Source organism: Silene latifolia, chromosome Y (assembly GCF_048544455.1).
Source record: "Silene latifolia isolate original U9 population chromosome Y, ASM4854445v1, whole genome shotgun sequence".
Classification (NCBI taxonomy): Eukaryota; Viridiplantae; Streptophyta; class Magnoliopsida; order Caryophyllales; family Caryophyllaceae; genus Silene; species Silene latifolia.
The window spans coordinates 130862208-130877066 of NC_133538.1; positions in this window are offsets into that span (position 1 = coordinate 130862208).

Consider the following 14859-nt stretch of genomic DNA (forward strand, 5'->3'; position numbering starts at 1 on the left):
GCACTATGGAACGAAAATCATTGATAACGGATGACAAACGGAGTGGCAGAATCAATTTAAAATAAAAAAAAAAATGAAAAGAACGAAAAAGAAGAAAAAGGAAGGGAGAAGAAGAAATGTTGCGTGAGAAATGAGGGAGCGACTTTGCACACTGCTATTTATTATACGTACGTTTCTTCATCGTTAAGAATTCTAGCTAGTTTCTACAAATCGGTTCAAGTTAAATTAAACTGGTTTTAGTAACAATTTCATAAACGACACGTAATCAAAATAAATAAATTTAGTGAGTGAAAATAAAATAAACTCAGCTAGTTAACGTAAATAATACAATATCAGCTTGAATCGGAATTATTAGCGATATTTACGAAACTAACGAATATTTATAAAAATTGCTAATTTAGTGAAATAAGCTCAAAATAGCTAATTGGACGGTTTTGTTCCCAAAATCCATCTCGGGTTCACTTAAAACAACTTTCATAAGAACTCGTAAAGAAACGGAAATTATTAAATAAATAAACTCGAACTAACTTTAAATAAACTTATTAATGATTATTAAAATTAACGTATCGAATTATGATGAAATTAATTAATTAGCTAAGCATATATATATATATAAATCGTTAAATGATGTAATTAAATTCAAAATAGCAATTAAAAGAATTTTATCCAACTTAATAAAAAACGGGGTGTTACAGTATGAGGAGTCGCGCAGATTTGAATGCGTAGTTGTAATCATAATGTTGAAATAATAATGAATGCATAGTACGTTGGGGTATGTGAGATAACATGCGGGTAGTATTCACGAGTCTGCATGACTCGATCGAGTGGGTTTGATTCGATCGAGTGGGTATTTGTCGTTATTTTGACCAGAATCGTGTTTTTGGGCACTCGATCGAGTACCTCGGGCACTCGATCGAGTAGGGGGTCACTCGATCGAGTAGCCTGGCTACTCGGTCGATTAAGTCAGAGATCAGAAGGTCTGCTTGGGTTCTGGAGTCGGGGCACTCGATCGAGCATGATTGGGCACTCGATCGAGTAGCCTCAACTCGATCGAGTAGGTTCTGGTACTCGATCGAGTGGGGTCTGTGCAGGTCATATGCGTGTTTCGGGTCATATGTTTATCTTTTGACATTCATTGCATATTATGTTTAATTCAAAGGTGTTGTATTACTTCTTTATGCATTGTTTTACGTATGTGTTGGTCCTGAAGCGTAAGTTACCCAATCTTATGATGTAAAGAGTGGCACTTATGATGAGTATGAGTTCGGTGGGGAGGACATGAGTTATATGTGATTATGATAGACGGTGGGAAAAGAAAAGGAAGATTGGTATAGTTTATTGAGGCATGGCGCACGTTTTGCGAGACGGGATGAGTGATATGATTGTGTGTTGAGTAATGTAAAAGTAAGTGAATATGGGCAAGGGATGATGCGAGTATAATGAACGTGAGAATAAAAGATTGAAAGTAAGGATGTGGATAGTGGCAGCTTGAGATGTGTAAAGAATTATGGAGGGAAATGGTTAGGAGTCGTGTGGGTTATGGATATATGTAGTGAAAGTTCGTTTAAAGGGGTTGAGAAGAGTAATATATAGTGAACTTTGTGGAGACATGTCACGAGGTGTATTTGTAGACAGTGAGTGAGTTTGGGAGGTTTGGTTTATTAAAAGATGAAACTACGTGTGATTTCCTTGGGTAATTAACGGTATTAAATGAATTTTGATTTCTAGAGATGTAAAAGGGAGATGCAATTGTTTGAACATTAAACGTTGATTCTATGGATAGATTAGTGGCAAGTGTTAGTGATAGCATAATAAGAGAAGATCCATGGTAAGAAAGAGTGAGATGATGTCGGTAGAAAATAATGGAATTTGAGTTTTGGAGCAATGAAGGGGTAACTGGATTTCTAAAGAGTTAGCTAGAAGGAATAAGGAGTTGGACTATTAATTGGTATTATTGAGTGTAAAGAGGAAAGAAGGATAAAAGTAAGCTGAGGAAAATGTTCACCGGAGTTATGTGATATAAAGGTAAGGAATCATCGAAATGTGTGATAGTATCACGAGGATGTTACCTAAAGGTTATATAGGAGTTTCAGGACAACATGATTGATAATGAGTTTCGAGGAATTAAGGGAGTAAGAAGTTGGTGGAGTATTGGCACGATACGAGATATTTGGTGGAGAGTTGGATGACAATACAAATAAGATGGTATTGGGAATAATGTTGAGATAATTTTGTGGATGGGTTTGATGTTCGTTATTTGGAATGTTAACCAAAAATAGGAGAAAAACCATGTTATGTTGATATGAGTGTAAGAGGTTGATATACTGACGGTGGGGGCATTGTGGTGTTGTCACTAGTGGTTAAGAGTGATGGTATATTAGAAAGGTAGCAATTTTAAAGAGGTTGATTTGGTAGGGACCTGATTGTTGTGTATGATTGGGTGAGGGTATAAGATGTGGTTAGATGAGGCGGATGCTAATAGTTGAATAGTAAAGGTATGGTTATATTTGGCAGGAAGGGATGGTTGTGCGAATGGGGGAATATGTTATGAGTGGCATATGAGTTAAACTCGGCTTGACAGGTAACCTTTATCAGTGGTAACTTACGTGGTCGGGATTGACTAGTTGGTTGTGATTACGAGTCTATGTTATGTGTAAATGTTAGTGTGAGGTTCTGACCTCACAAGAAGTGGTATGGAGTGATAATTATAAAGTTGTTTTATGAATGTTCGGTAATATATATGTTGGACACGGTAATTTAATTGAATGATATCCAAAAAGGTAATAATTTGATTGATTTGACATGGCTAGTTATAATTTTATGTGTATTGATAACACATGTGTATTCCGTGAAATGGTAGAAATGATGTTCATGAGATGCCTATCTGTTTATCCATATAATATGTTGCGTGGTGATTTAATAAAGTCGATTTGAGTAAGTTTTTCTTGTCCGAGAAGTTATCTTTGAGTCGTATTTATGGGAATTGTATGCGGTTGTGATGTCTATCGGTGTGGTTGTGGTGCCTCGGGTGGTAATCCGGGCACGGTACATAGTGTTGTGATGCGGGTATTTTTGCACTACGGTGTGGCTATTGGTGGCGGTGTTGTGATGCCGTCACTGGTTGTGGTGGAGTAGGCGGGATGATTATGACTCGAGTTTTTGAAAGTACATACCAATTATACATAGATTGTTGTTTTGTTTGATGTTGCTCCCTGCGAGTTTCGATTTGTGCGAGATAGACGTTTTTCTGTTGATTGATGTTTTCTTTACCAGGTTAAGTTGGGAATGAGGTAGAATATGATATGAAATAGAGTTGTATATGTTTTCGTTGTTGTCATGTTATAGTGATATTCTGTTGATGGGATACGGTTGTGAGAGGTTATTCTGATAATTTTGATCTTGTTTTTGAGATGAGACATCGGTAGACATGGTAATGGAAAATGATTCGTGGAACATGTGTTGTAATGATCTGAAAGCGGTAGGTAGTTCATAATCTTTTGTTGAGACAGTGAGTGTAGGGTGTTTGAGGAATTAGTGTCATGTTAAGTGGTGTATGAGTTTTACGGTAATGAAAGAAAGAACTTGAGGATCTAGTGTGCGTGTACGTAACAAGTACGGATCGTGAGTTATGCTTCTGGGAGATAAGTGCCTTACATAGAGAGGTATGTTGTTTGGCAGTAATAATGAAGAGTGGGTATGGTGATTTGCTACGAGTTTATGGTATAGGTTAGGTGCTATGCCGAATGAGTTGAGGAATGAGAAATGTTTATGTATGGGAGCCTTGGATATAAGAATGGTGAGTGTTTGGTTTATAGACGGTTATCTTTGACATGTGGTGGTACAGAGGGTAATGAGATATAGATATGGTTTGGGTATTAGTGAGTTACGAGGACGTAACATTTGTCTTAAGAGAAGTACGATGCGATAAAACAGATTTTGATGGTTGTACATATGATAATATATTCGGAAGTTGAGTCTTGATGTAGAATATAAGATCGATTCGTGTTGTGGGTGATTTTATTAAAGATCATGACCGTGCTTGTAGTAGCGTGATGTTTAGGAGTGTGAGAATATTTCACTAGTGTTGACAGTTGGATGATGAGGTTACGAGTGTGAGTAAACTTCGAGGACGAAGTTCCTTTTAAGGGTGGTAGAATGTAACATTCCGTTTGATGTCTATGAGTGTCTTGGTATTGGATTTGATAGTTGATGATATTATGGAGCTAGCAGCATTAGAGGATGGTAGTTGGTTATGCATGGAGTTGGTGTCGTGAGAGATATATATGTGGTAGATACGATATAGTGAGTCATGTTGTGGAAGTAAACATAGTTGGTGGAGTGGGTGTCAAGAGTTCATGTTCTATGTTCGGTCGAGTTCTTGAGTCCTTAGCTAAGTTGTTGTGTCTTGGTCGAGTCAGTATGGTTGTTTTTATGTATGGGTTGAACTTCGGGGACGAAGTTCTTTTTAAGGAGGGAAGACTGTAATACTCCGTATTTATAAGTCTTTGGGTACTCTATCGAGTAGGCCTTACTCTGTCGAGTAAGGGTGAGTTGCGTTTTAAAATAGTTTCTGACCTGTTGGGTACTCGATCGAGTAACGTGGGTACTCGATCGAGTAAGGGGCACTCGATCGAGTACCTTAGCTACTCGATCGAGTAGCTAGGTTTTTACGGGGAGTTTTCTCGGGTTTTGTTAATTATGAGATTAAGGTATATAAGCTTTGTCGTCATTGTTCTAAATCACTTTTGCAAAACCTAAATTACTGTTTAAGAGAGAAAGCAAGCAAGTTCTTCATTCTAATCGCATAATTAGCAATCCCCGGAGTTTGGAAGGTCAGTTCGCGTCGTTGTTCATACCGTTGAGTTCCTTGCGTCGAGGGTAAGATCTATGTACTCTTTTTATTGTCTTTCTTTTGATTTGGTTAAACCCTAATTTAGAGATTTGGGGGTTTATGTGTAGTATGTGATTTGGTAGCCTTTATGTGTTGTATGATAGGAGGAGGGTTCATAGAGGAGGCTTTTTGATTCAGCAGTAGAGACCGTCTGATTATGTGCTTACCAGGTAGGATTTCCTACTCAGTATTAGTCCCATAATGGGATGATTGTTGATGTGTTGAGATTGATTGTTTGATATAGTAATTTTATTGTGAAGGCTGTGATTGTGATTGTACATTGTTGATAGATTCAGACGGTTGTTGATATTGTGATTGTGATTGGTTGCCTATGGTTCTCGGCTGAGTGGAGTCACTTGCGGGAGTGGCTTCACGCCCTGGTTTCGCCCTTCGTGGAACCCGCCACGGAAGGGGATGTGCACATTAATGAACATGGGTTTATCGCTCGGTATGAAGAGCGGGGATTTGGTGGGTACGTCTGCGGTCCCCCACTGGCAGGGCTGGTCTAGTGGACAGTCGGTGATTGAGATTGTTGGGATTGGTGTGATTGTATGTGTGACGGTGTGAGCTGTTTGTTTATCGGATTGTTGATATGTATATAAATTGTGTGATTAGTACTGACCCCGTTTAAATGTTTTAAAAACTGTGGTGATCCATTCGGGGGTGGTGAGCAGTTGCTTGGCAGGTATATCTTGGATACGCGTGGGATCTAGCTGGGGATGGAGTCATCACATATCAGAGTCTTTAGTCTTCCGCTGTGTTTGTTAGGACAGTTCCTTTCTGTTGGTTTATAGTTTGAGAGCAGTTGTATTTTGCTTACAGTTGGTTTTGTTATGTAATCACTTAACTTGTTTAATAAAGTATGTTTCTTCATTGTCTTATGATTATCATGCCTCGGGTAACCGAGATGGTAGCATCTTTATACCTGAGTGGTCCTGGTAAGGCACTTGGAGTATGGGGGTGTTACATACACTTTCTACTTTTGAAACATGTTATGTTATTTGTGATGGCATGAACCTTGAAAACCACAACTTAGCTCTTCACATGAGTGGTGGTAGTGTCTTTGAGATGAGTTGTGAGGAGTTCTGGAAGTTTGTTGAATTCATGTCCAACAAGTGTTTGATTAAAGGCATATATGACATGATTGGAAGTGTTAAGGAAGATATATTGGAAATGATAAAAACCACATTTCAAAAGTTCATTGATGAAAACTATGAGGTGAATGAGATTTGTGAGGATGAGACACCTCCCTATACCATTGAGCTTACCTATTATGTGACGAAATTTGCCCCTCCTTGGGAAGATGGCGTGATAGATGAAGATAGTGATGATGATGAGGAGTAAATGAGTGATTGTGAACCCAATGTTTTGACTCCTTTACCTCACCCTTCTTGTGTGACAATGAACCCACCTTCCATGGAATTCGATGTTAATGGGGAAATGGAGAATGAGATAGAAGAGAGCTTGATTGAAAACTCACCCTTTGAGGTAAACACATTCGAGGGAGACAAATATGTTGGACTTAGTGAAGCTGTAACACCCATGCTTTTAGAGTCTCACCCGGTCAGTGTACTCGACCGAGTACTGTCTGACTCGACCGATTAGAGGTCTACTCGATCTAGTGAGTTCGTCAATTCTTATGCAGGCTACGAGAGACTGTCACTCGACAGAGTGAAGGGTTCACTCGATCGAGTGAAGCTCCACTCGACTGAGTGAACTAGTCACTCGATCGAGTGGCCTGTCGTTGTCCAGCATTTACACGAGGCTTTGGTAGGTGGCCTATCACTCTCCAACCCTTATCTTTTCAGATTTATTTCACTAAAACCACCCTCACCTTACCCTAACACACTCTAAAACCTCTAAAAACAATATACATCTTATCCTCAAAGATTTAGCTCACACAATTGAAGATATACCTTCCATTTCTTGTTTTTGCTCTTTCACTAGCATTTGTAAGTTCATCCTTAAACTTTCTCCCTTATTCTTATATTGTAGACCTTAATTTCTCTAGTGTATGGTCTTATAATTAATTAGAGGTGTGACTAGTTAATTAGTGTTGTGACTAATTAATTACGGTCATTGAGGGAATTTATTAGTATTATTATTGCTGTAGTAATTAGTAGTAATAGTAGTTATAATTTTTGTAAGAGGAGACTTCATTGAGGAGTGCTTCTTGCTTGGTTGGTTGATTGATTGAAGACCGTACTTGTTTGTTTGTACATTAATTAGCATTAATGACATGGTAGTTGCATTATTACATGAGTAATGGCAATTAGGGTTTGATGGTATAATATTGTTTGGCAATATTCATACATATGGAAAGTTAGGTAAGCATTGTTAGTATTTTATTAATAGTAGATTGCATTATAACATGTTTCTGGGACATTGGTGCAAAGGGTGAGTTATTGATGAATTGAACATTTGTTACATGTTATATGTTGTGCCATTTGAGAAGCATACTACTTGTTTGTAATTGTCATTCTATGTGGTGTTGATTCTTGGAGAATGGTTGGATTTAGCATTGGTTGTGAGACATGGTTGTTGAGGAGACGTAAGACGGTTGGGAGACCGTCTTACGCTTGAGTCGCCTGTTGGAGCTTCCTACTCCAAGAGGGATGTACACATTGAGGACTTGAGTTTGAAGGGACCCGTGTGGTTGAGAGACGGCGTCTGGCAGGGGATCCGAGTCGCTCTTGGGCCCGGTACCACGGACCTGTTCCGAATACCTAGTTGTGTGATGCGGTGTCATGGGCGTGTCCCTAACACCGGTGTTAGAGGTGGATAGTTGAATTGTTGTACATTATTGTATAAATCTTTAAATACATATAGTTCATCTTAGTAGCATGCCCCTCATGAACATTTATATTATTGGAGCTAACCAAAGTGTTTTCAAAATGTTTGTGGTGAACCATATGATGATTTCCGCTCATATGGGGAGCAGTGCTTTGACAGGTTAGCTTTACATATATGCGGAGGCTTGGGAGCGGTCTTCACCTTGTTGTCATCACTCTTGGTGTTGTCTAGTTTTTGACTTTTAGACTCCTTTTTTTATTTCAATACGGTTGTAATTAAATGGGGTGGTGATTGCATCCCTTAACATGTAACTAATTGTAATACTACGGTTTTTTATATTGTTGGGTACTCTATCGAGTATGGCTTACTCTGTTGAGTAAGTGAGTCTGGATTTGGAAACAGTGTACTGCTGATGGGTACTCGATCGAGTAAGTGGGTTACTCGATCGAGTAAGGGGCACTCGATCGAGTAACTAACGTACTCGATCGAGTAAGTCGGTTTTACGAGTTATTTTGCCGGGTTTTGTTAGCAATGCGAGGAAGTTATATAAACACTTCCATCGGTTTCTTTTTCACTTTTTAGCTTTTCTAAAATCTCACAAAGCTTAAACAAAGTTACGTTGCTTTATTCTTCGAATTGTTTTCAAATCCTAAGGGCTAGAGTTTTCGGATCATTGTGTTCTTTACGTTGTTGAGTGCACCGTATTGTGGGTAAGATCCTTGTACAATTTTTATGTCTTTTCGTTGATTTTGTTTAAAACCCTAATTGGGTATTTTGGGGTATTTTGGGAGTTTGGTGATTGTTATAGATAGTAATGTTATGATTATGTGATTATAGGAGGTGGTTTCGTAGAGGAGCAGTTTTGAATAGCGGATTTGTGACGATCTTGGTGATTTGCCTTTCAGGTAGGGTTTCCCTACCCGGTTATTGATTACATGGTTTTGATGGTGGATTGTTGTGGTTTTTTTACTGTTGAAGATCTTTATCGTATTGGTAATTGTTGTTGTGTAATTTGGTTGGTTGTGTTTGTCTGTGGTTCGCGAGGCGTGCCCTCGGCTGAGTGGAGTCACTTGCGGGAGTGGCTTCAGGCCCTTGATTCGCCCTCTGTGGAACCCGCCACAGGAGGGGATGTTCACATTAAGGAACTTGGGTTTTCGCTCGGAATAGATGAGCGGGGATTTGGTGGGTACGGCTGCGGTCTCCCGCTAGCGGCGTGGAATATCTGTTGCGATGCGTATTCTGGTAGGACTGCACACTTTAGTGTGTAGTCAGGTGTTTGGGGATGTGACGGAGTTGGGTGATCTGTGTGTTATATCTTGTGTATCTTATTTTGTTTAATCAGTAACTGACCCCGTTTAAATGTTTTGAAAACTGTGGTGATCCATTCGGGGATGGTGAGCAGTTATTGAGCAGGTATGAGATGGCTTGCGCGAGGGATAGATGGGATGGAGTCATCGCGTGTCGCTAGAGTCGTCCGCTGTGTCTTTGAACTTGTTTCCTTTTGTTTGTTTTGGTTTTGGAACATTTGTACTCACTTTACAGTTTTGGAATTTTGTTTATGTAATCACTTAAATTTGTTTACTTAATTATCTAAAGTATGTTTCGTTATAGTCAATTTGATATACATTGCCTCGGGTAACCGAGAAGGTAGCATTTCCATGCATTAGGAGGTCCTAGTAAGGCACCTCGGTGTATGGGGGTGTTACAAAGTGGTATCAGAGTGACGATTTTGGAACCTGTAACTAATGAACCCAATGAATCTAGGGAGTGAAGCTAAAATGAACCCGGGTAGGAGGTATTAGGAGCTAATGCAAAGGCTTGGGAGACGTCCTAAAATCGCGAACTCGCCCTACAACTTTGAACCGGTCACTATGGGGTATCATGGGATCGTTAAATGTATATTAAATTTGTATTGCATATATTGGATGATGTGTTGTATGAATTGTTGAATAAATGATTGTGGAGGAATGGAGGATATGGCTGAAAAAGGTGGGATAGTTCATGTGATAATATGTTGTTGTGAATAATGAAGTTGCATGATGATGATTTATAATGTGGCATTATAGAAAAATGTGAATAGAATGTTGCGCTTATATATATATATATATATATATATAGTCAGGATCCGATGAGACCTCCTAAATTGAGGATTGAGTAACGCATACAATATCGCGCATTATACCAAACAATATCACTTCCAAAATAAGGTAACAAAAACAAGACGCACACTTGTTCAAAATTCATAAACGCGCGACAGTTTTTTCGACTATTAACTTTCTCTCTCTAAAAACTGAAAAAAAACACCTAAACTCTCGATTAATAAAGCGAATCACTAACCATTTACGAAGAAATACTAATCATTGTTCAATTCAATTGCGTTTTGACTAGAAATCAGGTACAATTTAAGTCCTAATTCTGTCAAGTACTTGAATTTTAGTGAAATCATTGTTAAAATCGAGTATTTGTTAGTTTAAGTATCAATATTATTGCTAAACTTCATTAATTTCCAATAATTTTCATATAATTGTACAACTTCGTAGTTGTTAATTGCATGTTTTTTTGTTACAGTTGATAATTACATATTTTCCTGTTTAAATCTGCTAAATTAGGGTTGAATATTGTGCGATTGCGAAATTTAGGGTTCGACATTGTTCGAAGTGGAAAATTAGTATTTCCTATTGTTTTAATCAATTAAAAATAGGTTTTAACCTATTCAATGACGAAATTTATATTTAAACACTGTTCGATTGTGATATTCAAAGTTCAACATTGTTTATTTGTGAAGAATTAGGGTTAAACCTGGTTAAAAACTGTTTAATATAGTAAACCGTTTAATTGTTCGTTTCAACACTATTCGATTGAGAAATTGAAAGTTCAAAGTTGTGTATTTGTCAAAATTACGGTTTCAAATTGTTTGAATCCCGAAAATTAGGGTCAAACGTTTGGTTAAATGTGAACAATTACAGTTTCATATTACTGAATTGAATTTGTTTGACAATGAGGTCCATGAATTGATAGTTTCTGTTCAGTACAATGAGTAATGTTGATATATGTGTTGGCTTTGAGAAAAAAAAACTTGTAATACTTTTATTTGTATGGTTTGATATTGAATTTGAATATTTGTGGTACTCAATCTTCATGAATTTTGTGTAGTTGTATTATTGACAGTGTTTACAGAAATACAAAACTATATACTTCTTTAAAAATACTTATAACCAGTGACATGCAATAGTGATGTTGTTTTCAATAAGGTGTTAAATTATTTCTAATGAAGTGTGATACTGATTCAGCAGAATGGACTTGACAGCTTCCAAACAACCTAAGAAAACATACAGCAGAAAGAGGCCATCAACAAATGATGAGGTTGAACAACAACCAACCAAAAGGTCAAAGGCTGGTAATAAAAATAAAAGTAAAGCTGACGAAATGGTGTTACAAGATGACGTTGAAGAGCACCCTGTCCTCAACAAAAAAAAAGGGGCAACCATCAACAAGGAAATCAAAGACTGATAATAAAAATAAAAACAAAGATGACGAATTGGTGATACAGGATGCAGTGGTAGAGCAGCCTGAGATCAAAAAGAAGAAGGCACAACCATTTCGGACTAAATGTAGGCCACTAAAATTGGTTGATTTGATTGGCAACTTAAATGAAGAACAAAAGAAGGCCGTTTCTGATATTGGGTTTGGTGGATTATTAGAGTTGAAACTAACAAAAATTCCACATGGAATTCTAAAGTTGTTGCTGAAGGCATTTGATTACACAGGCAACATGTTCAAAACAAAAAAGTTTGATTTTCTGTTGACGAAAGACGATGTGCATGACATATTTCAACTTCCTCGAGAAGGTCATAAAGTGGACGTTGCTCACATGGGAAACACCACTGCTGTGACAGACACTAAGCTGAAAAATGCATGGAGGGCGAAGTTTGGATTGGAGAGTACTTCGGCTCCAATTATGGTAAAGGATGTTCATGACAGACTGATGGAATGTAATGATGCTGGAGATGAATTTAAAAGAATGATCGTAATTTACAGCATGTCTATTTTCCTAGCACCGTCTTCAAATAAATCTCTGGACTTGAAACTAGTAAAGGCTGTTGAGCATGTGATAAGGATAGGCCAATTTGATTGGTGTGAATACGTATTTGAGGAAATGGTTAGAAGTATTAGGGTGTTCAAAGAAGGGGCAAAGTCAACTGTCAGTGGATGCATAATAGTTCTTATGCTGGCATATATGCATAGGTTCGATTTCAAGGTCGATGTTTTGGAACACACTTTACCACTCATCCAATATTGGGACGATAAAAACTTTTCAAAAAGAGTGGATGATGAGAAAAAAACAGGATCTTTGGGGAATGCTCCAATATCGAAGATTCAGTACCCCATCTGCCAGCAGCAAGAAGTCCCTAAAAAAACACCATATTCTTCAGCAGCTCCAGAGATATTACTGACTCAGGCGTCTGATCATGAAGCTGACACTGAAGCTGAAGTGGAAACCAAAAAGGGGAATATGATGGTGAAGTTGCCTAGTGGTGTTGAAACTGATAAACAAATCAGAGCAAGGGCAATGGATGTAAGCACTAATAAAATCATTTGCTATCTGATAATTATTTTAGCTATGATATTATTTAATATATTGTGTGATATTATTAATTGGTAAATGTTATGTAGTTTCTAAAAGCAAATGATATTGAATAAAAGATTATTGTGATATTGATTAAAAGATTGTTGTGATATTGTTTTTGAACTAGTGTGATATTGTTTTGAGTATGCTGTGATATTATTATGATATTGATATTGAATAAAATCATTTGCTATCTGATAATTATTTTAGATATGATATTGTTTGATATATTGTATGATATTGTGATATTGTTAATTGATAATTGTGATATAGTTTCTAAAAGCAAATGATATTGAATAAAAGATTGTTGTGATATTGATTTAAAAATTGTTATGATATTATTTTTGCACTATTGTGATATTATTTTTAGTATGCTGTGATATTGTTATGATATTGATATTGAATAACCTTATTATTGTTTCATATCTCCTTATTTTCACATATCAAAGAGTCTATCTTAGTGTTTAATATATTTATTTTGTAATTTGGCAGCGTGCTCATGAAATTTATCTACGTATGAAGAGGCACAATGAATTGTTCATAGGTAGGTATGTATTTAACATGAGAAAACTCATCACTATGAAAGCAAAATGTTCAATGGGTGAAGCAACTACATCTACACAATCTGGTGCGAAGGTAGATGGTGCTGAAGATGTTGATCCTAAAATACATGGTACTGCTGAAGAAGAGGTTGAGAATCCTGAAAACAGTACAACAGAGACTCAAACGCTGCCTTTCATGAAAGATCTTGGATATCATAACTTGATGGACATAATGATAGCGAGGTCATATGAAATGGAGAAAGCAAAACAAGGGCTACAATCATATGATGTTTGGACTGAAATGTTGAAAGTGCAATACAAGGAATTGCACAAAAAAATATGGTGGATGTACATATGAAGATCTTCAGAACAGTGATTATGGGTTGGGATGCGATGACAAACAGCAAGATGATGATATTAATGATGTTACTAACTTGGACAGTGGTGATGATAAAGACCAAGATGATGGGCTGGATAATGACATGAATTCAAAATTGAACGATTTTATTGTTTGAGTGTCCCCGACAATAATGCGATCACAATTGTCGATCATGATGATCACATGTTTAAATCTCATTTTAAGAATACGTAAGGGATGATCCATTTTATAGTCAACTGATCAACATTAATCGGTAACGATTGGCTTGCTAGAGTTTGACGTTACTGTCGTGGGATGGTGGTGGTCAGTTGATCCCTTAAGGTCGCACCTAAAGGATGATGCCCTAATCTGTAAAGTAGATTAATTGTATGACGATACAAGTTAATTAATTCCTTAAAATTGAACAATTCAATTTGTGAGAGAGAATATTGATATCTTATTGTAATGGGATTAAATAAGATTTATTTTATTAATTGAAATACTTTATTACTAAAATTAGTTATTGTTTGAGAAACAATAGAGATAAGAATGAATGGTTAATTATAATTACAAAATGTTGTGAATTATAATTATATGACCCATTTTATTTATGTGATCAAGTATCACAAGTCAATTTGTTGTATGTAATTTAATTAATTAATGAAATGATATTTATGTGATAAATATGCATCAAATTAATTAATAACATGTAACACACTACATGTGACATATTCTGTGACGATTGACAAATTGACAAAATAAAATGGTAGTCCATTTTATATAAATGGACCGAAATAATGAGTGTAATGGGTGAATTATTTTATGAGATAAAATAAGCTAATGATACCTAACCTACACCTAGCCTTACAAGCCTAAGGTATAGAAAAGAACAAAAGGAAGAGTGAAGGACCATATATTGGTCCTCCTCCTCACCAAAACCGGTGTCTTTTCTCTCTTGAAGAGAGTTTTGTTCTCTTATATTTCTAATATACTCAACCATTCAATATACATGCAAACTCTCTCTTACTTTGTTCATCTTTCTCCAAAATTAGAGAAATCATGATCAAATTGTTCAAATCAAATTACTAATATTATTAGTGTAATATATGAGTATTAGTAATCAATTTTAAGGTAAACTAATAAACAAATATCTAGCACATATTATTTAGTAGAGATAAGGGATAATCTTGGGTGCAATCAAGAGGAGTGGCTTCTATACTTGAAGTCTTTGGAGGATCATCCTATTACTCATCATAGCTCAAGAACAAGTGAAGGTAGGAGACCTTACTTGTGCCCATAAACCGAAATATTCAATGTAAGGAACCGGTTTTCCTCTACACTTATTTATATGTTTTGCATGCAAAAGATCCTTAAGTTTTTATGACTAAAACTTTAATCTAAAATATGTGATATTTAAAATATGATTTCCTTCAAGTGGTATCAGAGCATCACGGTTGTTGCATGCAAAATCGGATTAGTTTTTCCGAGTTAATTTAATTAACATATAAAACTTGTTATATAGGATTTATGAAGATAAATCATGGAATAATTTTGCATGTTAGAAGTTTATGGTCCTAAGTGATTTTTAGGACATTTTGATTTATTTATGGATTTTTATTGTTCATTTTATATATTATTAGCATTAAAA